The sequence below is a fragment of the Lutra lutra genome, chromosome 8 (genome assembly GCF_902655055.1).
Source record: "Lutra lutra chromosome 8, mLutLut1.2, whole genome shotgun sequence".
NCBI lineage: Eukaryota > Metazoa > Chordata > Mammalia > Carnivora > Mustelidae > Lutra > Lutra lutra.
Genome location: NC_062285.1, coordinates 12,875,162 through 12,900,201, shown reverse-complemented (window position 1 = coordinate 12,900,201; position 25,040 = coordinate 12,875,162). Strand labels below are relative to the sequence as shown.

At 43.0% G+C, this 25,040-nt stretch overlaps 1 long non-coding RNA gene across 1 annotated transcript; it reads right to left on the bottom strand.

Annotated features, from left to right (window-relative positions):
* Positions 1-878: 878 nt before the first annotated feature.
* Positions 879-18,643, bottom strand: LOC125107412 (uncharacterized). Its single transcript, XR_007129548.1, has 3 exons — positions 18,446-18,643; positions 5,439-5,517; positions 879-4,805 (listed from the first exon to the last, which is right to left on the bottom strand). It is a non-coding gene; the product is annotated as an uncharacterized LOC125107412 (long non-coding RNA).
* Positions 18,644-25,040: the final 6,397 nt, after the last annotated feature.

The window sequence follows — 25,040 nt, the reverse complement described above, 5'->3', positions numbered from 1 at the left end:
CCTTTGGGCCTCTATTCAGCTTGTCACAATTCAACCCCATTTTCCTGAATGGCTTGTTTAACTTGCGGAGAGTATCAGATGTACTGCGGTGTAAATAATATTTGAACAAGAGGGAGATTATTAAGTTGCCAACTCAAAAGGCGTTTTGAAGATACCCCTGTTGAAATACCCCTGACATTAGTATGCTTGGAAAACTCTTTGGATTAAGTAATCGCTCTAAAACAACATGCACCGTTCAGCAAGGAGGCACCCCCTCCCCTCTCCAGCTTGACATTTAGCACTTAAAGGACTTTAAAGACTCCAGACAGCCTTATCAACTCACAGACAGGGGCACCAAATGTCAGGTGGGTTGCTTCTGCCTCAAGACCACAGGCTAGAGCCCGGGATGAGCGGAGGCTCCAGTTAAGTGCTTAAAGTATTAAGAGAATCTGAAAACCAAGTTCACACCATTAGTCACATGGGTGCCGGCTTTTGATCTACAATGTGTGTTTGCAGCTTGGTCTTTGTCAAAAGTTTTTTAAAAGCGAGGTGGGGTAAGGGAGGGGGCAGAGAATGACATGTTTATAATTCTTCTGCTGGATACAATAGATTAAGAAGGGCCTAGTAACGGGCCTGGGCCAATGAGCTTTCCAAACATCTGATTTTCCCCTTAAACACAATTAGCTGTAAGAGGCCACCAGAAGGGAAAATAGAACAGCTCTAATGTGAAGAAATTGCTGGCTTGTATTCATCAGACAAACAGAATGGGCAATTAAAAAGGCACTAGATGAGAAAGTAGCTTTTTTTCCTATTTAAAACTACAGAAGCCAATCTTTGATCTCCTGTAAGAACAATGGGTGAAAATTGAATTATTTTTGTTTTCAATTAACTTAGAGGCTTATTTCAATGGGAGAGAAAATAATCTTCCATTGGATAAGACACAGTGCTTTCCAAAGCACTCTCTGAAGTCGTCCTCATAAGGGCACCAGGAACGGGGTACGACTGTGTCCATTTTATAGATTAGGACATAGAGAGGACACAGGACAAGAGCCCTAATGTGCTGCATGCTCTCTGAATGTGTGATTTCAAGCCCGCTCTTTGGGGTTGGGGTAGTTACGAGTACAAATGAGAATTGAAATGCAAGCCACCTGACTCCTAGGAGGTCTGCAAGAATTCAAAACCAGACCAAGACAAATACCCCAGACATTTGATGGAGATGCTCTTTTCCTGAGTAATCAAATAGGATGGATCCCCCACTCATTCTGCCTAGCACACAGGACAGATCGCTCTTTATGCCGATCTCAAGTCAAAGTTCTGGAGTCAGAGAACCTTCGCTTAATCCCTCCAGGTCTGAGGTGTATGGCACTGACCTTCAGTTTCTGCCTTGAGATAGAAGGTTAGCACTGACCTGTAGGCATTATCAGGAAGATACATTATGCTGAGGCCATAAAGTGCTTGGTACATGCTGTGGGTTTCATAAAGAATCGTTTCTCCCTGGTGCCATATTGGAAATTGCCTCAGGATAAGCTCATTGTGTGTGGTTGTCCTTGGCTCACCTGTATTCCAGGAGAGACAGATCCTAAAAAGGTAACGCCTGGCTTCCTTGTGTCTAAATGCTATCATGAAGAGGAACCCCATTTCTTATTGGAATTGGGCAATCACGTAATCGTGCCACATTGCCTACATTCTGACGGGATACCCCACCCATGCCAGGCCCTGTGGGGTGCGGGTTGGGTGCTACAGAAAACAGATTCCCATGATCCTTCCTTAACACTGTAATGGCCACTCCAACAACATGGTGTGAGGATTTTGTTCCTAAATGTATCCCTAAATCCTAAATAATCAGACTCAACTGAATGTGTTATACTTAAGTTTTACCCCTTATTGGCAAGCTAATCTAATCTGCACTTTAGAAATGAGTTTGCCTGGAGTCTTCCTTCCTCTTTTCAGTTTTTCTTCCAAGACACACTGTTATGGAAGTGCCCTATTTATGTCCCAACCCAGAGTCAGCCCCGTTTTGACCACTAAGTCCACATATATTTATTGAGCACCTACTACATACATATAGGTATTCTGCTAGGTATTGGGGATAAAATTATGAACAAGACAGTCTGTAGTTCCTGCAGGCTTGCTTGCATTTCGGAGTGAGAAACAAAAAGACAAATAGTTTCCGATCTGCTAGGAAGAAAAACAACAGGGTCGAGAGAGGACGAGTTAAGATTCAATGAGAAAAGAAAAAAAAAAAAAAAGATTCAACGAGCAGTGAATGCATCTCGGAGGGAGACATTCAAGCGGAAACCTAACCAAACTCCCTTTTCAGGGGAGTACTCAGTAGAGGATACTCAGCAAAATTTCCCTTTTAAACCCATCCTGAGCCTAATAGCCCGAACAGTGGACTTCTGACATAGTACCCTTAACCCAGCAAGGATTTGGTTGTTATTTCCATTTTTTACACCCATATACAAACACACACTCCTGGATATATATTATTTTTCTGTTAAGCCTTGAGTCAGTCTATCTCTGAGATGATATTTTATAACACGAGATAAATGTCAGTTAGGGTCCAGGACTGCTGAACGTCAAATCTTTCCAAACACCCATTTCTGGAAAATATAAATCACCTCCATTTGCTTCGGTGATGGATGTGAACATGGCAAGAGTTCCTCCTTTACCTCATGCTCAGTAATCTACAGCTACTTCTTCACTGCCTTTACATTTTCTGTAACTCTAGGCAGGTTTTCGAGACTCTGGAAAGCCCCCTAAATCATTGAGATGCTCCTTCCCTGCTTGTGAGTGATTTGTCCAAGATTTCCCCCAAATGGCTGGGCCATGAGAACAGGACCCTCCCAGCTCCGTATGGCTCTGAGAAGGAGGCCAGAGAGCAAACCTCCAGAAGGTTTTTGTCCGCAGTTGGATTCCGTCCCACCAGAGGGGGTATGGTGGGAAGAGGGTGTCCCACCCAGGATTACAGATAAGACCACAGAGCCAAATCCTAGAAGAGGAGCTTTCCACCAGGAGCTGTGCTGGGAGATTAGGCAGATCTTTTTCTATCAAGTCAGTGAGTGAAGGAAAGAGCCAATAAAAATTATATTACTAGGGCGTCTTCTTGTCTTCTTGCTATTAGTCCATTTATTCCATGGAAATTGTTACCTTTAGGGTGATTATGCACACACACTGACATAATGGTGACCACACCTACCTATGAAACATTATCGCCTTGTATCCGTGCTTTGAAAAGACCAGCCAAATTTGTGGAAGGCCCTTGTGTAGGGAGAAACTATTGTCTTTGGGAATTTTTAAATTACTTGACTTTCCTGCAGGGAAAAGAGAAGCTGGCCTTCTGTGCTCTGACGTTGTGTGAAAGGAAAAGATACAGCTAATTTTATTGCAATATTAGATTATCTGGGGATTGTTTATTTTCCATGGCTTCTCCAATAAGTCAAAAAAGATCTGGAATCCTGGTTTGCATCGAGTGTGTCCGTTTTCAATTCTTAAGCTGTCCATAGTCTGTGGCTGGTGTCTTTGCAGACGTTTGCATGGGAAGTGGTTGGTGTATTTTACCCTAAATGGACTTGGGACATTCCAAACGAGGACAGAGATCTTTCCCAGGACTGTTTCATTAATCGGAGCATGTGACGTCATCAATGACCTGGGCATTTAATTTGATCTTCAGTTCTCTCGAGCCCCGAAATACCAAATCCCCTTCTTGCAACACACAGTCAAGTTTTAATGGGCTTGTTCTGCTGCCATATCTAAGACGAGGATCAAGTTTGACATTCAAAGCAAGGTTTAAGTTACTGTAACTCCTAGAGAAGGATGAAGGCCATTAAAAGTTGAACCAGGACTTCTGTCACCACAAAGGGCAGATGGTTTTTAGGTCGTCTTTTTTTTTCCCCAGACAACATGCTACCAACATGGCCATCGGAGCACGGTTTCTTTGGCTAGAGCTGGGACAGTATTGACTCATTCCTTGAGACGTAAAAATGCTGAGTTTTGGGGAGGCTGGGCACAGGGAACCTGACATTTGGTGGCCTTTTGACTCTGGGGTCACAACTGCTTAAACCTCACAGGCAAATTCCCTGTGGTGTGTGGGGAAAGCTCACGGTTCCACTGATTCTGGGCTGCTGCAGGCTTGCATGGTTACGGGCATTCATCAGAGCTGGGGATCCCCCTTGAGGAGCCTGAGACAGCCTGAAGTTTAGAGCCTTGGCAATCTCTCTCATTCCTCTGGTTCTCAGCAGCCTCCTCTGTAAATTCTAGACGATAAAACCCTTGCCAAACAGGGAGGTTGTGATTATTAGATCAGACATTATAATACCATTCCTTTCCTTCTTTCCTTCCTTCCTCCATTTGGAGGTACCTTTGAAGGAGATTTAAAAAAGAAAAATCTAGCATTAGAAAACAGATGGATACCCAAGAAAGTGTTATTTAATCACACTTCGGTATTAAATATATACAGACATTTATATGTATCACATATGTCTGTATAAGTATATATCATGTATTATATATTATTATATATTACATGTAATATATGTATATGTGTAGATATCTATATTGTATATTACATATTATATACATATAACTTTGCTCCCAGTTTCTTATTGACTCTTCCCAGTGCTCCCACAGTGTGGACACTACAATCACTGCATTTTACAAATGAAAACCTTGAGGTTCAAACAAGTTCATCAACTTGCCAGAAGTCTTAACTTCTGATCACCAGCTGGATCCATCTGAAGCCAGATTAGTCTCATTTCCAAGTTTACATTCTTTCTACAGGTCCAAATTCGAGTTGGTAAAGGCAGATGGTCTACTCCAATCAAAATCTAAAAAAGAAGCAAAGGCAGACGGCACAGATCAGTGGTTCTCAAATCTCAACGAATCTAGGAGAAACATGGAATGCTTTATTAAAAAGAAGAGCCTCCCCACGCAGCCCCAGAGCTTCTGACTCAGCAGTTGGAAGGCAGGGCCTAGGAATCTGCATTTTTCTTGAACACCATTTCCCCAATCCCCTCCCTAAGGGTGTTGGATTTCAGTGGTCCCAGGTTCTCAGTTTAAGAAACAGGAGTGAAAACACTATTTATTAATGTCTCCCCTCATCCTACTTTCATGACGCAAAAATAGGATACACCAGAGCTACAGGTGGCTCTGTGGGAATGGTGCTGGTCTAGGACAGGAGGCCCAGGGCCGAGTCGTCTGTCCGAGCGCTCGCCACTCCTGGGTGCTGCTGAAGATCAGGGGCCATTTCTGCCCTGCGGCCACCATCATGCCATAGACTTTTGGACTTCTCTTTTTTTTTCCAGAACACTGTGGAAGAAGGTTTATTCACTTGAACTCTGGAAGCTCTCATCATGAACAACATCCCCGTTCATTCCAGGAAATCTGAAACAAGGCTGACTTCTTGCCTGAGTCAAAAATATCATGGAACTCACCTGGAGGCAGGGCTTCTTCTGACTTACCTGAGCTCACCTGAACAGCCACAGACCCTTCTCTCAGAAGGAATGGTTTAAAACACAAGTGCTAGTGGCCTGCTTCTTCCTGGAAGAGCCAACAGAAACCAACTAACGGTGGCCTTCAAACTTCAGCTACATTAGAAGCCCCTGGAAGCTGGTTCAGACAGACTGCTGCCCCCTCCCCAAACTCAGACTGAGTAGGTCTGGAATAGGAATCAGGAATGTGCATTTCCCAGGGAAAGAACACTCTGCTCTGGAAAGAACACTCAGAAAACCATTGCCTTAGCATTAATTGTGCATCAAAATCAAGACCTTGAAACTCCCACAGAGGTGAGGAAATACCAGTCTTTGGCCTTGTTCTCTAGCTTGGTAGAAAAAGGCTGACCCAGTTAACTTCTGTTAACTACATTTCTGTAAAAGTGGTAGAAGAATTCATGATAATGTTTCTAAGTATGTTCAGATGAGGATAGAAAATGAGTGTCTGGGTGGCTCAGTCGGTTAAGTGTCTGCCTTTGGCTCAGGTCATGATCCCAGGATCCTGGGATCCAATCCCACAACCAGCTCCTTGCACAGCAGTGAGCTCGCTTCTCTCTTTCCCTCTCTCACTCCCCCTGCTTGTGCTCTCTCTTTCTCTGCCAAAAAATAAATAAAATCTTAAAAAAAAAAAAAGAAAGGAAGGAAGGAAGAAAGAAAGAAAGAAAGAAAAGGAGTGTCTGAATAAATAAAAGGAATTAAGCTTCTAAAGGAGCTTATTTATGTCCCTGTTTGTCACTGCGAAGGTTCGGGAGACACACGTGGGACTTGTCTTCGGTTCCATATGCAATTGCCAAAACAATGGTGAAAGACTTGCATCTCTTTAAATCAAACTCAAGGAGGTCGCAATGAGATAATGCCCACGTTGGAATTCAGTTCTCGAGAATCTTCTCCAGGTATGTATTATTTAAGTGTTTTCAAAACACAACGCCATGCTTGATTTTGCTAATTCTTTCGTATTCGCTGAGTATACAGTTAGGCGAATGGGTCCACAGGCTTTCGAGACCTCATCATCATGTTGGGATCAAGTGGCTTCTCTGGCTATTTGTAGGTTGTCAAGACTGTGGAGCATCTCACCAAGGCTGGTGTGAACTTCTGCCACTCTGGTCAGTTCTTTAAACAACGTGAGAAAGGTGAAGTAGGGTTTGTTAAATAAAAATTCAACCAAGTAAATTTTAAACATGTAATTGGCTTTATTGAATGATGACTCATGAATCCGGCATCATCCCATCTAGTAATAGAAATGAGCTCCAAAGGGCTACAGAAAAGAGAGCTTTTTAGAGACAGGACAAGGAACTCATAAATGGGGGGAAAAAAAAAGATTGTTTCAGGTGAGGTCACCTTCCTTTCAGGGACAAAGGGTCAATTAAGGAGGATTACCTCATCTTCCTTTGGGGCAAAGAAAGGGCCTGTTTGGCAGATTACGTCATTGGTGCTGACCAGAAAATTCCAGACTGAGTGGTTAAGATTATATTCCTGGGGACGGCTGAAACTGTAATTAGGTTAGATATTAAGTCGTGGTGGGCTTAGCACAAGTGACTCCATTGTGGGCCTATTTCTTCTTAACAGGTTTGAAGATTTAGAAATCTAGATTTAAGAGAAAAATGTTTGGCTCCTGATATGTGAGAAGTGTAACTCTTCCCTACCGAAGACTGGGGGATGGGTAGCTCGTTGGGCCCCCGGCATAATAAGCATTTTCTGTGAATGCTGTCCTTTCACTTGAGGAAAGTAGTGTGAAAACCCAGTTTTGAACTGTGACCAGACATTCTATAAAAAGATTGTCATTTCAGTACTTTGGGTCATATTGTACCTGGGAGAAGCTTAGCATGTCTGACTCCATGTTGCTTCTGTTTCTCTTGCTGCCGTGACTTTAGTTTGGAAACTCCTGTTTAGCCCTGCACATAGGCATGTGACAGCTAAATCTGCAAAAGCTGCTTTTTACCCCAAATCTACCTCTCCCAAGGAGGTAAGGAAATACATTCAGAAATGACTGTGCTATGTTTAAGACTTACAGGAATGACATGACCAGATTCCTGTGCACAAACATCGAGTGACCAAGAACAAATAAGTTACCTGTGCTTCCTCCATGTCTCCAGACATCAGTCACCTTTTGACTCGGACTCCCTCCTGCTTCTCCCTCTTCCTAGTAAAAAACAAGCTCAACTATCATGCTTGGGGAGATGGTCCTTTGAGACAAGTCTGCCATCTCCTTGATTTGCTGCCTTTCAGAATAAGTCCCTTTCCTACCTCAACTGCTTGCCTCTCCACTTACTGGAGAGAGCAGAACAAACCCGGACTCAGTTACCGTATCTGTGAAACCTCACGCGATGGTCCCATTGTTTGAAAACTCTGTTGACAGGTCACATTATCTACACACTTGTAAGCCATTTGGACAAAATTCAGAAGCTGAAAAATGACCAAAGTTAAGGCTGCCATTCTTGGTCTCATAACGTAAGGTTCTATCTCCAGGGCAGGCAGAGATCCGTGAACAGTGTGCATTTAGGAAAATATTCTCTGTCTTATATGTACGAAATGTTATTTCCCTGTTTGGTGCTTATCTCTGAAGTCCATTTTAACTCTAAGAATTTCTGTGTTTTATATATCCTTTTTCCTTAAAGTGATACAAAACAATTTTTAAAGATTTTATTTATTTATTTTAGGCGGGGAGAGTATGAGCAGAGGGGGAAGAGGCAGTGGGAGAAGCAGACTCCCTGCTGAGAAGGGAGCCCAAGGTGGGGCTCGATCCCAGGACTCTGAGATCATGACCTGAGCTGAAGGCAGACCCTTAACCAACTGAGCCACCCAGGTGCCTGTCCTTAAAGTGATAAATTTATTCTCATTTGGTTTGGATAGAAATAACAATGTTGTGCTTGAAAAGAAATGTTTTGTCAATGAGAGAGCAGTATGGGCTTTCTGGTATCTGGAGTGGGGATACGGGTAGAAGAGAGAGGCATTGAAGAGTCAGAGATTCACCTGTTGGAAAGGCAGAAAAGACATCAGAACATGTATAACTGAGGGTAAAGAAGGAAATAGAGAGATAAAAGGACGTCAGACCTTATAAAAAGCTTCTTGATCTACCTGGCAAGAAACTGAAGCAGTGACTTAAAATAAAGGGTCCCAAAGGAAAAAAAAAATTGACATGATAGTTTTCTTAACTGTTTGTTTGTTTGTTTGTTTGTTTAACTTGACCAAGACAGAAGCAGTTTCTTTAAAAGAATCTTTAATAGGATACTTTCTCTCTCCTTAAACCTCCCCGCCCACAGTGTTGCTCGATCAGTTTATAAATTTACACACGTGCAGAAAGAAATGAGAGCAGACCCCATACATGCCCCATTTAATGTCGGAAAGTTCATTGCTGACTCCAAGGTCCAGGTGCAAAACTAGAAAAATCATTTGGATCAACCCATTTCAGCAACCCTAAAGGGGTTAGTTGGGCTTTATTTTCTTACTTTTTTTAAACTTAAGATTTTGCAAGGAAAACACACGCACACAAGTAGCTCAGAACTGACCCATATACCGAATGAACTATGCACCACTTACTAAGTAACCACAGATAATATCAAGGTGTAGCTCTACGCTACTTATTAACTATTAACTCTGCAGAATGAGTAGAGAGGGGCCCAGCCTAGACCGGGACTGTGGTCTCGTCCTGTGTCAACATCCCAGTGTTTCTTTGCCCATGGGTCTGCCTTGGTGTCTGTCCGCAGTAGTCTATTTCCTCTCTTGACACAAGTCCCATCTTACTGTCCCTTCCTTTAATTTCAGGTGATACGTTCATTGCAGAGAGTTCTTTGTTCCCTTGACGAAGATTCAGCCTTAAAATCTAAACATTTGTTAGCGAACTCAGTATCTGTTGATTGGGCTAATCCTCTATTTGCTACAAAAATGCGGAAATTCTGGAGATTTATGTTATTCCTCCTAAGAAACGCAGCCCTCTTTGTACTAAATAATGGTAGGAATCTTGACATCGTCCTGATCTGGGGAGGAAAGACATCACCTTTCGGTCTAACCCTCTTCCCAACACAGCAGACGATTTAGCTGGTTATATCTTACCTTTCCAGCTTCACCAGCTGTGTGTGGGAGCAAGAGGCTGTTTGAACCTGCCCCTCACCAGGCTTTAATGTGGACCGCGAAGCCCCGCTTCTTTGTGGCTATTGTGCAACATTATGTTACAGTTACCTCTGTTCTACCTGGTTTATGGATTCCTAACTTGTCATAGTGATAAATGAGAGCACAAAATTCTTTTATGAGACCCAAATCATTCAGACAAAAGAACGTGTAGACGTGAATAAACGTCTGATCCCTTCACTTCCTGTGCTGCCTGAACTTTCTAGTTTACATTAGTTGGGGGAGGCTCAGCGTGACATCACAGCAAGGTCTACCAGACTTTCTCCAGACTCAGCTCCAGGAGAGGAGGCGAGTTTAGGGACAGAAATGCTAAGTGTGGAATCAGACCCAGGAACTACCTGTGGCTTTTGGATGGAAGTGACGAACTAAGAGGACAGATGGTGGTCAGGAACCGTGTTCACAGTTAGAAAGCATTTCCAGAAGGATGGATTGCTATATTGTGCAACAGTTTGTGGATCTGATCAGTTTCTTAATTACGCACTCGTAGACTGCTTCAAGTTAAGACTACAGGAAAGGATGGGAGCCTTTTTATAAAACATATCAATGAGAAAATTAGATTCACTTCGCTAGAATTCAGCTTGCAGTTACGAGTAAATGTGGGGGGACATATTTGTCCATCAAGTAAGAGCATATATAGTGACCTGGATTCCATCTGAAATCAGATTTTTAATCCAGAGATGCCGGGTTATGGAAAATCCAAGGCAGGGTAGATTTTTAATCCACTGGCAACTTTTTTTTTTTTTTAATGATCCACTGTGATTTATTACTGACAGTGGCATTGAGACCCACACTCTTGGCTCCTTCCCCTCCATTCATTCTTCTGCTTCTTCCTGGGAAACAGAAACTCTGTTTTGCTCACCCGCTTGCAAAGTGATCAGGTCCTCAACAGAGGCTGGAATCTTCCTCACCCCCAAAGGTGAAGTGGACCAGTCTCGGTAAATCAAGTGACACGAAAATGCTTCCAAACGGTGAGTCTTGAGGGGAAATCTCCGGAAGGGTACCTGAGAACAGACTTCCGCAAGACCCAGCTGGAGGAGGTGTTCGTGACCTGTGCACTTGGGAAGCACCTGCCACAGTGGGCTGCGTAGTCCAAAGACCTGGACAACACATGAATGACACAGAATTGGCCAAGGTCCCTGGGTGCATGATGGCAGTGCGAAGACATTCAGACTTTCGCTTACGTGAAAAACAGTCTTTATAATTTAAGATGATTTCATTGGGCTATTACTTTCAGCAGCAACTGTTTTTCAGCTATGGGTAGTGTATAGCTTAGATCCTGTCAGGGTATAGACCCTTCATCCATTTTATATGTTCATTTGCCATAGAAAAAAATTCTTCAAATGTATCTCATGACACAATGAGATTTCTCAGTGATTTAATGAACAATGATAGAATGGTTGCAGAAGAGTGAAATTTATTCCTTTTGCATCTCAGGTCTAAAACTGACATTTTACTTTCATGTTCAGCTCCAAGCTTGTTAGCATATTGTGATCTAGCATTGCTAATTGAGCTCACTCAGCTTATTAAAAACTGTTAGCAAGAGCCTAGCAACATCTGATAGACTCATCATAAATCTAAGAGCCATTGCATCCATGAGATTTCCCTACCGGCCTAAGGGATTCTTGATTTGGAACTTATACTTCTTCCTTTCTGTGAACAACCGGTGAACTTTTGCACTAGGTATTAGGATGATCCATGTGAAATTATCGATTTTATAGGTTAAAAAATCATTGAAAACCTTCAATTTTGCAACAGTCAACCTCTGAAATCTAAAACTTATGCACTGTCCACATCATTACGAATCACTTTGAAAATTCTGAAGTATAAAGACCATGCCTCAATAAAACTGATTATTTCGAGGCCGTTAATCAACAGTTTTTAAAAGATTTATCGACAAATGACTAGTTAAGTTCATTTCATTAAAGTTTTCTCCAAGCCAATATTCCTGTGTTGGGTTTTTTTTTTTTTTTTTCTGACATTCCATCAGATCTGTCAATACAAAACCTGCTTTTTTTAGCTTATGTTTATGTTTTAAAAGCAATATGGACTTTGACAAACCTCAAAATACTTCCTGGTGCACATGCCACCTGGTTTATAAGGTCGTAATTGGCTCCTATTTGCCTGGTTGACTATGTCATAGGGTTAGTAAAATACAACATCCACACCCTTCAGTCCATCAAACAACTGAATTATAAAGATGTCTCATTATCTCAGCCTTGAGTTCGTCGGGGGGTGTTGCTCATTCATTCTCAGATTCTTTTCTGAACTCAATATTCAGATAAGGGCTTTAGTTATCTTTTCATTAGAGACCGAACAAAGCTTCCTAATTCTTCCCCACATGGCGGGTTTCTCCCTTGCTGGTGAAGACACAAGTTCTATGTAGCTTCAAGGTCATTTCAATCTTCAGACTTCAATGTGGACCTGTACTACCGTAGATGTGAGCCCTGTGACATTGGTAAGTGAGACCCTCTTGTTCACCACTGGGCACACGGGATGGAATATGGGGCCTGACCCAGTGTAGCTATTCACTAAATACTTATGAGAAATCAAGCCAGAAATGAAGCTTCTCTATGGTTCTGCTGGTCAAGGCTACTCGTCTTCTATGTATTGACATGAACCATGGGAAACGGTTGTTTCTGTAGCTGGAGAGCCAAATGTTGGCAATTTGATACAGGTCAACCCACAAGAAATGGAGGCCCAGAAGGTTTAAGGTTGTAAGTTGGCCAAGCTGAAATTAGGGTATGGACTCTTTCCACGTAGCCTGTTTATCAAGAAGGGAGAGTCAACGTTGTTGCTATGATGGCGGCATGGTTGCTCCTTGGTGTCCCATTTGTGGCGTATTATGCCAGGTAGCTGCATGTCACGGGAAGTCAACAGTCTGCACCCCTCTGAACAGGCTGCTTGACTTGCAGGGAGGTGTCAGCCCCGCTACCTTTGCTCCGCCTGGCTGCTTGCCAGCTGCACTACCCCCGAACTGAGTGTGGAGAAAACACTAGCAGAGCCAACATCTGGGGGTGAGGTGCTGTCTGCAGTGTCGCTGCTGACAACTCCTAGAATTACAGAGACCATAGAAGTCACCCTAAGGAAGAGGAAATTGAACCTGGAGGGATGAGGCAGTTGGCTCAAGGGCATACAGTAGGCTCAAGGTCTCATAACTTGCTTGCCCAAAGCTAGCAACTGCAGCCAATGGCACGTTTTGCTGAGGAACTCAGGGCCTTGATAGATCTTTCAGGGTGTGGGTTTTACACCCTGCAGACCTAAAGAGACAATAGACTCGGTGCCTCTGGTGAGCAGGCTCTGCCTGGGTCAGAACCAGCCTGCCTGTGGCTACTCTCTTCTGCCCGGGGGCGCTCTCTCTGGCAAGACTCCCCCTTGGCCCCAGCCAACTGCCTTTAGGGAATAGAACCCAAACTGGGAGACTGTTGCCTCAATAACCAAAGTGCCTCATTCTGATATTTTGAGCAGTTCTCTCTCTCTCTTTTTAAAAATTTTATTAATTTATTTGAGAGAGAGCGCACGAGCAGGGGGAGGGGCCAAGGGAGCAGGAGAAGCAGACTCCCTGCTGAGCAGGGAGCTGTATTCAGGACTTGATCCCAGGACCCCAAGATCATGACCTGAGCCGAAGGAGATACTTAACTGATGGCTGATGTTTAACCGACTGAGTCACCCAGGCGTCCCTTGAGCTGTTTTCTTGCTTGTTTGTCCTGTGCCTCAAGCTTCTGTGGATCTCCTATGGGTCTCCTGATTCCTTCTGTTCATCAGGTTTGGGTCTCCCACCTCATTCTACTGTCTGACATGTGTCCACAGGCTGTTTTCTAACTTCTTTTCCTCATTCCTGTCCTTTGTCTTTGCCCCCCATTCTGACTTAGTGTCTTCCTCTAAGACCACCACCCCCATACCTACTGAACCCTTCAAGCTTTGCTTTGGATTTCCTGTCCCTACATCTACAGCAATCTAAACTCCAGAGGAACACAGCTTTGTCACTCACAGGAGTGTCTTTCTTCAGAATTCATCTTGATTTCTCCTCCTTATAAGGCGGGTTGTAAGTTCACTCCCACATAAACACATGGTGAAAATATGGGTGTGTTCGGGGATTACTAATAGAGTCTTATGTTTACATTACACTCTTACATTACATTACACTCTACATTACACTGATAAGTGAAGCACTTATCACATCTATACAAAAGCATTCAGAACATCCCAGAAGCCTAGAGTCAGAAGGATGTTCCAAGTTCTATTCCCTAGTGCTGGCTGGAGTGAAGACCAATGGTGGGTTTGAGACCATTTGGAAAAAAATCCATTTATTGCTTCCATTCAGAAGACCTGAGTCAGGAGCTCTATATATTATAAGAATCTGTTTTCCTAGTACTCCATGTGGTTTTGATGAATTGTCAGGTTTAGAGAGCACAGAGGCACCCTATCTTCATCTCGAAAAGATGGTTAACTAGCTTCTAATTAAGCATCAACTGTCTGAGAAAACCTCCTGTTTTGAAAGGCCACCTCCACTCTGTCGTTGAGTACCTGTCACTGTTGGGAAGTGTATCTGAACCAAAACCAAAGCTGGGCTATCGGATTATAAACACAATTCAAATAAATATAAGATTCAACAACTGGACATTCCAGTGCTCTCAGGGGGTACCTTGGAGAATCTCAACAAATGTCAATAAACCGTCTCCTGGTAAAAAATTGTCTTTTTTTCAATTTGGGAAATTCTAATACCATACCTGATCAAAGGACAATGAGTTCCTGATTTTATTTTTTGTATCCTTCAGGAAAGCTCACTATGGTTAGAAATGGGAAGGGAGGAAAGGTTTTTGAGATTCAGTTTTGCTCTTCCTTCCCTTCCTGCCTTAAGACTCAAGATTTCTGACAAGTCAGTGTTTTCATGAAGTGGAGTGACTACTGTTTCTAGAACCAAACCTCCTTTGGCTTCATTGGAGAGAAATACTCAACTGGGGGCATTTCTCACCCCTTCTGAAGCCACCCTGGAGGAAGGCCCTGAGCACCGGCAGGTGACTGTCATCTAACTTGGCCATCACATTGCGGGGGAAGTTCTTGCAAACCTGCTTTCGATAGCAGGAGGCATTAAGACAGGCCAACCTCTTTCAGTCATTGTGGGGCTCTATTTATATAGCCAAGAGGGGAAAGAATTGGAAAATACACAGACAAATGAACTGACGAATGTACAGTAAACTTTGTCTATTAAAGTTCCAGTGCAATGGTTGCCCGTGAAATTATACTAATGAGGAATAGATACTGAAACAAACCTTGCATGTTACAGAATGTGACAATTTACCATAGCAAGGCTGATCATTCCCCAGGCGCCAATGACCTTTTCTGTATCTGCAGAGCCCATTAAGCCTTTGTGCCACCCCAGGACATGCCTGTCCCCATGATGCAGGAAACACTGTTGTCACCTTCAGGGATCCTCAACCTGTACATGTAAATGACCTCTGCATGTAGTTTTCTTGGTCTTATCCCGGAAATCTGGAAGGAGCCCTACAGAAGGGAGAGGGTCTACCTTACCAGAGCAAACAGGTGATTTTTAGTGAACACCTAATGTCACAAAACACCATGAAATCCAGCATTTCCCTAATGTGTCTGATAATGGGAATCACCCAGGGTACTTCTTTAAAACATCAATTTGCACATTCTATCCTCAAACTACTAAAGCAGCATTTTCAAGGGACAGGCCCAGCGTCGCCTGGGAGTTTGTTAGTAACTCTTACTCTTGGGTCCCATCTCAGAACTATCATACCAAACTACCATCACCTGAATCCCAGGTGATGCTCATGGGCGTACATGTATGGGAAGGGCTACTGTCGACCAATTCAAAAATGCTGACGTTCACTCCCCTGGCTGCATGTTAGAATCACTTGCTTGTGTGTCTGGCTGTTGGGTTGCTGGTTTGATTACGATGCAATGCCCAGGCCAGGGGCTGCAACCGGACACAGATTTGTTGTTGCTGTTGTTTTTAAGTTACACTAACGTACTGCCAATTGGGCACTACCCAATGCCAATTGGGTAACCACTCATTAGGGATAAGCTGGTAAGAGAGACCAGAGCTCCAGCTGTGTTCATTCACACAGCAGGGGGTCCACCAGTTTGAACATCTCCATGACTCCAGCCCCTACCTACACCTTCACACTCAACGAACTCCTCTCCTATGTGTCACGCAGGTATCCTGTAGCAGACAGACACAGGGACTGGAGGGCACACAGATTCGTGACATTCAAACCTTGGAATTCGTCAAGGAGTAGCCATGCACACAGAACTGTATATCAGAGAGAAAGGGATAATAAATAAGTGCCCACAGGGTTCTGTGCAAGTTCAAATTTGCACACATACATACACACATATGCACACCCACACGCACACTCGTTTCTACAGGGAGCAATAGACATTCATGAGAATCTTGTGTCATCATAAATTGAAGGATGTATAAGATCTGGGCATGTGGAGATGGGGAAAAATGTTCTCAGCACATTGAGTCAACATGAAAACATTAAGCCAAGAACAGCCAAGTATTTTTCAGCTTCAAACCCTTGTGAGGCTTTCTTGGCATGAATAAAGATATAAATACCAACACCTATATATATACCCATGCACATAAATATATATACATATATACCTATTCACACCCATATTAAAGAAGCCTAAGATGTAGAAGAGGACTATAGAGAAGAGTATTTTCTTGTCTCTCCAGGATAACCGGAAGCTTCACTTTCTGAGCCTGGCTTCCTTGTCTCCCAGGGAAACTCAAATGCAATTGGGTTGTCAACCCTCTGCCCTTATCACCCCAGCAGAATGGCCAGCTGTGACCTGGAGCTTACAAGCTACACTGGACAGACCTGTTCTTCCTGGTGATTTCTGGACAGAAGACCAGAATCTACATAAAGCTCCATGTATGCACTTAAGCTACCAAGGTTTGGGCTGAATGCAAAAGATTCGCCTTGTCAGGTGCCCCTTGAGAGAAGGTATGATCTAAACAGGTGCACTAGAAGAAAAGAAAGTTCAGAGAGCCGAGAAATGTCCTGACGTTCAGTGCCCACTGCAGCCCCAGACATGGTTGAAAGCAGAGAGAGACGGGCTTTGTCACCACAGGAACCTCCGGAGAGCTCAGAGTCCTTCAAAGGCAGTTTCTGAAGTGCTCGGTACTGAAGCCCAGGGGTTCCCGGTGCCTGTTGGAATCAGCGAGGGCAAGGAGTTCCAAAAGCAAAAACTTTTTCAGAAAGTTTTAAGTAGGTCACTTTGTGTACCAGACCTTGAGTAATTCTGGCCGCTGGCTGGTGGCAGAGCCCACAGCACTATGCATCCCATCAGAATCAGGTTACCTTTCTGTTCTGTCCATGAAACTAGGGTGGGGGTCCATCCACAAACCCCGACAAAGGCACTGCCCAAGTGTTCCACATAGGCCACCTACCCTCGCCACCAAAGGAAGGATCACAATGGTCTAAATGACCAGCTTCCGAACCCAATCTCCAGTAACTATAGACATTCTCTTTAAATATTTCAGTTGAGAGGGGAGCCTGGGTGGCTCACTCGGTTAAGCGTCCGACTCTTGATTTCGGCTCAGGTCATGACCTAAGGTCGGGAGATCGAGCCCCACATGGGTTCCACGCTCAACACACAGTCTGCTTGGGATTCTCTCTCTCCCTCTCCCTTTCCCCCACCCACACTCACTCACTTGCTTGCTCACTCTAAATATATATATATACATATATGTATACACACACACACACATATATAAAATCTTTTTAAAAAATTAATTATTTCAGTTTAGAGTATAAAGACAGCTCAGAGTTCTTTCCTGAGTCTCTCCTTGTCTCCTCAGAGAGCAAGACTTCCTTACCAGCTTCTGTTAAACTGGTAGCAAGGTAGGAATGGTGCAGGAGAGTTAGTACTACTTCTAGTTAGTTCCTCTTCCCTTTATTTTGGTACCACACTGACTGTAATTCAACTTTCACATTTATTTAACTCTTTAGGTTTCAATCTATCCAAGCCATTCAACATCTGTTAAGTACTTCTAATACTTTGGGCACGATTACTCCCCAGGGAAAGCTACCTGAAGTAGCTTCGGAAACACAGGGTCTTGGTAACAGGACATTCTTCACAGGTAGAGACTCTAAGTGGAGAAACAGACTACAGACCCTGCCAGCATCCTAAGTCATAATTTGGCTCCATTTTATTGGCCTTATTAATGTTGAACATCAAACATAATGACATTCAAATGGTCATACCAAAATATATCCAAGAGCAAGTCAACACGAGTTGGGGATTACCTGCCAACTTGGACTCCACCTGCCTTGTTGCCATTACATTAGAAAACAGAAACTTGATCATAATTCAAAGTTTAAAAGCCTCTGGACTTCTGGATAAAAAACAAACAAACAAAAAAAACCCAACCTTTATATTAGCCAAAAAGCATGGATTTCATATTTACCATTAAATCATCTTCCTCCTTTCCCTGCATGACATCATTCATCCTCATTGTTGGCCTAACAGATAAAATTCCCTCATGAGGAACAGACATATTTGCTTTAGAGGCGCTCAGAGGACAAGCTGTGAGCACTACAGAAACCACATATTCAAGTGAGAATTTGAAGGAATGAACGCATTCGCCAAGCCCAGGGCTTGTGTCTTGCTCAGGATTTGCAAATTACCCATAAGAAAGGAGTGCTCTTAATGCTAAGGGTTCTTTTATATTGACCTTTATTTTCTATACATAAAACTTCCTGCCACTTTAAAGCATTATTTGTTTTCAGTGTTACAAAAAAAAAAAAAATCATAGCACTTGCCAATAAGTGGTGGCTGCAAGGGGACAAAATCGCCTTTCAATAGATTCTTACCTTGTACCATTTCTAAACACGTAGGCGTCTCGGCTCTTTGTTTTGGAGGCTGTCTTGAATGCAGCTGGAGCAGAGCCAAAGAAGTACGAAGCACAGGCAAAGGAGGGGAAGCAAATCACCTCAAAAGGAGAGATGGCCCTGACCTCGCTCCCCGCTATGGGGAAATTCTTTAATTATCTCTCATGACTTCTCCTCTCCAGCTCCTCAGCCCCACTCACAGCTGCCTTTTCCTGTTTGTTGATCACCCACCCACCCACCACTTCAGCTCCCAAGTGTCCTCACAGAAGAGGGCCAGATCCCAAGTGGACCTCTCTGGTTATATTAGCCAGAGTCCAGCAGCCCAGGCACTCTCTTAATGTCAAAGTGTCTCAAGTCACAGCCAGAAACTGAAAACGGGGCAGCTGCCTCTCAGGCGCACCCCATCTCAAATTTCAGCATCTCCCCTCAACCTGCTCTATCCCAGATGCCCTCGCCAGCTCTATTCTTCCTCCTAAGCACATGCCGCTGTCCTATCAGCCAACGATACACTTATTTTGTTTGTTTGTTTTTGATTTTTTTGTTTTTTTGTTTTAATTTTTTATTTTTTCAGCATAACAGTATTCATTATTTTTGCACCACACCCAGTGCTTCATGCAATCCGTGCCCTTGAAGAGCATACTTAGGGATGGTAGAATGGCAGTTATCAGTATTACTTCTCCTCTTCGGAGCTTCAGTATAATATAATGTGTTTGTTCTATTGGAATATACAAAGAAAGTGTTCTCTTTACACAGTCTCCTCTTCAACTGTAATAACTTAAGACTGTTTAAAAAAAGAAAAAGGGGGGCGCCTGGGTGGCTCAGTGGGTTAAGCTGCTGCCTTCGGCTCAGGTCATGATCTCAGGGTCCTGGGATCGAGTCCCGCATCGGGCTCTCTGCTCAGCAAGAAGCCTGCTTCCCTCTCTCTCTCTCTCTCTCTGCCTGCCTCTCCATCTACTTGTGATCTCTCTCTCTGTCAAATAAATAAATAAAATCTTTAAAAAAAAAAAAGGAAGAAAGCCTCTATTATTTTCCTGTAGTTATGTTATGTAGTTCTACAACATATCCTAAATCCTAAATAGTTATTTTGAGACTGACTTTTCTGTTACCATTCTGTATCTACTGTGTTTTAAGAAAACTTGACACAGATTCACTGGACTAAATAAATAAATAAAATTAACTAACTAAATAAATACTAAAACTAAATAAAACCCCACCAGCAAGATGGGTTTACACAGGATAACACTTGTTTATTACTTAGACATAATATGCTACTTAATCCTTTATCATTAATGATAAGGTGTCCTGTTCTTATGCAGAACTAAGGCAGATCCCCACCTAGCAGAGGGGATCTCTTTGGGCCATGAGTGGCAGGTCAAGGATAAACATCCTTACGAAGCAACCTGCAGGCCAGAGCTAGAGGACCAAGTCAAAAGCCTAGGGCTCAGTGACCACATTTCCAGCAGAGACAAGACTCAAGAAAGCAAAAGTTTCAAGGGCTACAGAGGGCAAAGCAGGCCAATATTTTGAAGAGTTCTAACCTAAGGTCTGCTCAAGGGCTGGCCTGAGTTGGGCTAAGACCAAAGTCCTATTCTGAGTTAGGCTTCCTATATCCCTAATGCGGGGGGAAGGGGGATCCCTGAACTTGAACATTTTGTGCAGAGTCATCAATGATACGTACTAAGGTTTGGAGGTGGCCATAGGTTACCCCGAAAACTGGGATTTCTTGAAGTTCTTGAAGTTATCTCTGGAGCTTCTCAGTGAGGGTCCATGACAAGAAAAACAATAATATAGTTAATATTTATGGTGCTTTTTGTGTTGTGATAGAATAGATCCTGTACCAGGAACTTTACAAACACAGCCTCATTTAATATTTGCAACAAAGTCCTATGAGGTGGCCATCATGACTTCTCCCTATTCATGGAGGAGGAAAAATAAAACACAGACAGCTTAATTAACTTACGCAGAAGTAACACAGCTAATGAAAGGTGGGGCTAGGACTTTGAAGGGCAGCTCTAACTTAGCCTTTGTGTTTTTCGGGGAATCTAAGCTGATGCAGAAAACCCAGAGCTGATGATCACATTCCACTCCTCGTTCAGAAAGAAGAATAGGAACGATGGTCCACACCCTGCCTTAATATGAGGAAGCAATCTAAGTCTTACCTACTTCCCCTCAAAGCGTGGTCTTTCCATTTTTTTTTAAAAGGTCCTGAGATGTCAGTGAAATTAAGGAATGCTTATTTTTTTTTAAAGATTTTATTTATTTATTTGTTAGAGAGAGAGAGAGAGAGAGCACAAGCACACGGAGCAGCAGGCAGAGGAAGAGGCAGGCTTCCTGCTGAGCAGGGAGCCCGATGTAGGACTCGATCCCAGGACCCTGGGATCATGACCTGAGCTGTAGGCAGACGCTTAACCAACTGAGCCACCCGGGCGTCCCCCAGAAATGTTTAAAGTAAGGTGGCCCCCATCTTTGGGACTCTGTTATAGAAAAAATGGTTTCACATAGTCAGTTGTTAAGTCAGTTGCCTTTTATGTCCTAAAAGAAAAGTTATTTCTCACATGTAACCAGGCTTCTCACATTCTGCTTAGCCAACATAGAATGCTATTCTGTTAGTTGCTAGCGAACTGAAAGGGGTCTAAAAACAGAACCCAAATGTGGGTAAATGGGCTGACAGAGTTTGAAAGGAAGGAAGGCTCTCAGAATCATTCACTGTGCTGCCTGAGAGCAAGGACTTCGTTTTCCCCCCACAGAGCTCGGTCAAAGAAACATGACTACCCCGATAAAGCCCACTCCGGGGCCCCATGCTTGCTCCTGAAGTCAATGAACCTGGCGTTCTCCCTCTCTGGCGCTGGTGGGAAAGAGAAAACTCAACCTAGATTATCATGAAATTGTTCCTGATGCCTGCTCATGGGACCTCTGAGGCCCACTGATGTGGGTAACAAAGAGCATTTGTTGAACTGGGACCTGTGCCATCAGTCTGGTTTCAGAATAATTTTTAACAGCAGATAGGGTGCATTGGCAGTGGGAGGGGGAGTGATTCGGAGGAAAAGTTAGCAGGGGCAGAGAATAAAGTAGTACTCTGCTACTTGAAGCGTATATCATCCTTGGAATTGTTTTAATATTCACTACACGATTGGAGACTTACTTGTATCATTATATACTTACTGATCTTGGGTTTTCACTGGGCATATTGTCCCTGACAATAGGATATTTCAAGGTCATGTATATGAAGATGGCTGTGTTCTTGCTGAAAAAAATAGCCCAACCTGAGCCCAGGTGATCGCTCCTTCCTTTGCATTGTTCAATATCTTCTTACTTACTCTGATAGCAACAGATCTTCCCTGTGTTGCTTAAAAGAAAAAAAAAAGTGGGGCTGATCTCATGAGCTGGTTCTACTTTGTAAATCCTCTTAGAAAATCTCACAGTCGGGTGTTGTTGTATACACAACCTAGAAGCGGTTTGAGGAGCTCTCTGTTAGACAAATATTCAAACATCTGGACAAAGCTCACAGTTTTGTCATCGTCCTCTCTTTCCACCTCGTTCTCCAAGCTCCTAGAAAGAAATTTAGTCTAGCTGCCTCCACTTTTCCATGTCCCCATATCGCTCTTCTCACGGCCAATCAAGCTCACATTCCACTTAAGCCAACAGCAACAGCCTGGCAGAGATCCCCAGAGATGAGAGCGGCCATCTGCCCTTGTTTGCCCAAGAACATGTGTTGTTCTGGTGTAATTATTAACAGCACCTCTGTTCACTCTCCAGTGTGTCCTAGTTTGAAGATAAATTATTTGGTTGCTCTATCAATGATCTTCTCATCACCGAATCCAAAAGACTTCCGTTTTCCTGTGACTTGGCCACTCTGCAGCTCTTAGCAGCGTAAGTCACTCTCACAATAATGAAACTCTTCTCCTTCCACTTCCACCACACTATCCTCTCCTGCATCCCTGTTCCATCAAAGCTTCCCTTGTGAGCATGTCCTCTTTTCCACACCCCTTAAATATTGATGCACCCCAAGGTTTCATAAGAGAGCCTTGGTCACTTTCAGTGATCACCTAGGGCATTCATCTGCTCCCACGTTCTTAGTCACAACCTGATGACCCTGTACCTTGCTTTGTCTCTCTAGCTAAGATGATTCAGCTAGGCTTCAGTCCCGTGTCTCTTCCTCCAGGGTGTCCCATGAGATTGATACTCTTCACCCCTCCCCCCGAGTCTGGTCTCCCCCTCTTCACAAGTCATGGTGAGACAGTACACTTGGTACTGTCTTCCAAGTAGCTGTTCCGTATCCGCATCTTAGCTGTGGCCTCACTATGTGGTCCAGTGGAGCCACATCAGCCTAATGCCGGCCAGATCTCATAACTATGGGGATAAATGGTTGTCCCTTGTAAGCTACTGAGTTTGGGGTGATGTTTTTGCAGCAAAAGCTAACCAGAGTCTCCTGGGAGGCTCAGTCAGTTGAGTGTCCGACTCTTGGTTTCAGCTCAGGTCGTGATTTCAGGGTCATTGAGATCGAATTCCATGTTGAGCTCCCTGCTCAGCAGCAAGAGTCTGCTTGAAGGATGCTCTCCCTTTGCCCCTCCCCCCACTCGTACATGAACCTCACTCTCAAATAAATAAATAAATACTTAAAAACAAAATAAGCTAACCAATGTAGACATTGGTTCTGGATTTGTGCTGAGCAGCTCCACCCCAGTATTTGCCTCTGTCTTTCCATGGCATTTCCTCTTTTGGTATGCAAGCTGGTCAGATTAAGTTAAGGAACACCCTAATGACCTCGTCTTGACTTGATTACCTCTACAAAGACTCTGTTTCTAAAAAGGGTCCTATTTGCAGGTCCTAGGAGTTAGAACTTCAACAGATCCTTTTGGGAGACACAATTTAGCTTATAAGAGCAAGTAACTCATTGAAGTCACTTTCTCCTCTGGTCCCCTGCTACATTTTCCTCTTGAGTTCTATACTAGAACCATTCTTGTTGACCCCAAAGGGATAGTCATTCTATACCTCAATGCCTTTGCTCATGCTGGTTTTTTGCTTTGAAAACCTTTTCTTTCTGCCCTCCCCAGTCAACCTCTAAATTTTTTATCCCACCTTTAAGATTTATTCACATTTTGATATATCAGGCAAATAATTAGGTTTCTCCTATTCTTTTGGAGAATTAGCTTGCTAATTCTGTTTTTAATCTTATTCTAGAAGAGATCTCAATGTGCTGAAGTTCTGGAAGGTCCTCAGAATCTTCTCTCATTGCTTGTACTTGTATTCTCCCCAGGACATACAGCCGGACTAAGGTGAGTTTCACCAGATTTGTTTTGGAGAAAATTTGCCGCTTACACACAAGGAGTCTATTTTGATTAATGCTTTTGGTCAGCTGGTCAACCACAATCAGAGTTCTCAGTTCTCTAGTATATATGGGGGGGTACTTTTTTTTATTAGACCTTCTAGGAGCGTAATCTAAAGAAATTAAACTCAGTGTAAATCAACCAAAGCACACTTTTATAAACAGAGATGTCTTCAACCCTAATCTCCCCGGGATCTGTCAATGAATTGCAGAGCCATTTCCATTGGAATACTTTTTTCTTTTTTTTTTTAATCGAAGCATAATTAATATATAGTGTTTTATTAGTCTCAGGCATACATTATAGTGATTCAGTAATTCTTTTCTTTTGAAGATTTTATTTATTTATTTGACAGAGATAGCACAAGCAGCAGAGCAACAAGCAGAGGGAAAGGGAGAAGCAGGCTTCCCACTGAGCAGGGAACCCAATGTAGGGCTTAATCCCAGGCCCCCAGGATCATTACTGGAGCTGAAGTCAGACACTTAACTGACTGAGCCACCCAGGCACCCTGTGATTCAACAATTCTATATATTACTCAGTGCTCACCATGATAAGTGTACTCTTAATCCCCTTTATCTTTTTTACCCACATCCCCCTCTGGGAACCACCAGTTTATTCTCTATACTGTTTCTTTGTTTGTCTCCCTTTTTTCTTTTTTTGTTTGTTTGCTTGTTTTGTTTCTTAAATTCCACATATAATTGAAATCATATTGTACTCGTCTTTCTCTGACTGACCTACCTCACTTAGTATTATACCATCTAGGTCCATCTATATTCTTGCAAATGGCAAGATTTCATTCTTTTGATGACTGAGTAATATTTCACTGTGTCTGTGTGTGTGTGTGCACATGCGCGCACATGCTTGTTTGTTTGTTTATATACCACAACTTCTTTATCTACTCATCTATCAATGGACACGGCTGTTTCCATATCTTAGATATTACAAGTTACATTGCAATAAACATAGGGTGCATATAACTTTTTGAATTACTATTTTCATCTTCTTTGGTTAAATCCGTTGCAATATTTAAGAAAGATGAAACACTAGTCAAAAGTGTCTGTTTAACCTATGATGTAACTGTCAGGATTTCAAAAGTATAGGTCACTTCTGTCAGGTCCCTGTGCAGATCCATTTCTATCAACGTGTTTAATAAGTTCCTATTTGTGTCAAATGTCTGAATCAGATTAACGAAATATTAGAGTTGGAAATTTTTCCAAACCATTCTTTCAGTAAGTGTGTAAATAGAACCGATC